Source organism: Penaeus monodon, chromosome 9 (genome assembly GCF_015228065.2).
Source record: "Penaeus monodon isolate SGIC_2016 chromosome 9, NSTDA_Pmon_1, whole genome shotgun sequence".
NCBI lineage: Eukaryota > Metazoa > Arthropoda > Malacostraca > Decapoda > Penaeidae > Penaeus > Penaeus monodon.
The window spans coordinates 47,790,797-47,792,530 of NC_051394.1; positions in this window are offsets into that span (position 1 = coordinate 47,790,797).

Here is a 1,734-nt window from a genome sequence, read left to right on the forward strand (position 1 = left end):
GCTCCCTTTTTAATGAGTAAAACAACTTATTTTCCCATGGTTTTGATTTCAAAAAATTTTGATATTCCTTAGCAGATACATTTTCTCTCTCTCTTATATGGACTATTTTAGTGAATAGTTTGAGTCGTTAATTCCATTTAATGTATACCGAGTGAATGTGGGTTGTTAAATTGTAAAACCTACTTCAGTTTTCGTTATCCCAGCATTGACCTCGTCTGTCTGAATTTTCTAGATTTTCCCCAATTTTAATCCTGATGATTTGGTACTGATGTATTCTCATGATGTCTAGGTGCATTTATAGCACTCACAACCTTAGAGTTGGTCCAAGAATACCATGGCATGTATGAACATACCTCTTATCAACGATGGTTAAAGATGTTGACCTACTAAATAAGAAACTTTCTGTGAAAGCCTCTCTTTCTGTCTATGAATGTAAGCTGGGTTTTTTTTTGATTATGGCAAATATTGTCCTGCTTTCCTGGACAATATTTATTTGATCGGATTTATTTTGTTTGATGAAAATGAATCTGGTGATCATTTCTGTCGCAAATCACAACCGACAACTTTGATGCGATAGTTTTGATATTGATAGCAGGGAAGAGCAGGGAAGTATATCAAAAAATTAACAGGGTAAAACAGGCTAAAATAAGAAGAATATAGAACCAAAATACTTTAAAACCAGGACAAGTACTATAATTTCATAATGTAATAATAATATAATAAAATATTTGAAGAAATCATTTGCATTTCTTCTCATTTTCCTTCCACTTTATTTTTTTCAGAACTAAATACATTGAAGACCAATTAAAGTTTTTTGCAGGTGGCACAATGACCAATTAACTGAAGTCACCAAACCCAAAAAGAACATCGGAAGAAGAAAAAATCAAGAATGCTGGAGATACTGCCATTAAAACAAATGGGATTAAAAAGAAATTAAAAAAAAAGAAGCTCTCAGGTACACTGACGGTAAGTTCAAAAAAAAAGACTATTTCATTTGTATGAAGATGGATCCACCAATCCCCCCCCGATTAGACATTGCCCTTTAATTATTTTGTATTAATCATTTGCTCCTTTTCATCAGTAATTTTATTTTTATAGGATTGTATGAAAACATATATTAGGTTTGGTATCAATTTAATCATTCACATTATTTTCTCTACAAGTTCAATTTTTCTTTTGCCGGGTTTGTTGGGTTCTCATGCAAATCATTTATTAAGTGCATGTCAGAATAGCCTCTTGAGGTGAAGGAGTTAAGAAGAGTAATGTAAGGATAAGATTTATTGTTGGTAGTTTGAAAAATGAAGTAAAAGAGTAAATATTTGAATGTATATTGAAAGTACAGTGGAACTTCCCATAATAGCCAAACCTCAAGGGACCCACCCCAAAAGTCCCAATTTTTGAAAAGTTGCCAAGTCTTGGGAATTGGGGTTCAACACAAGCTTTGGTCTGGACCGCGGAAAATCCGCTTATTAGGGGAAGTTGCCAAGTTGGGAAGTGCCTATTATGGGAAGTTCCACTGTTTTCAGTTCCTTGATTTTAATAAATGTCTTGATCATCATATCATTATTTTTTTTTTTCTGATAGGGATCCTTAGTTTTCCTTTCCCATTGCTGAATTGATTTGTAAATGTAAGTATAGAATGATTCTCACTCATAGCAATGTTCTCCAAACAGGATGTGAGAATGGAAAATCAGAAAAAAAGCTGCAAAAATTGAAGACAAAAAAAAATGAGGA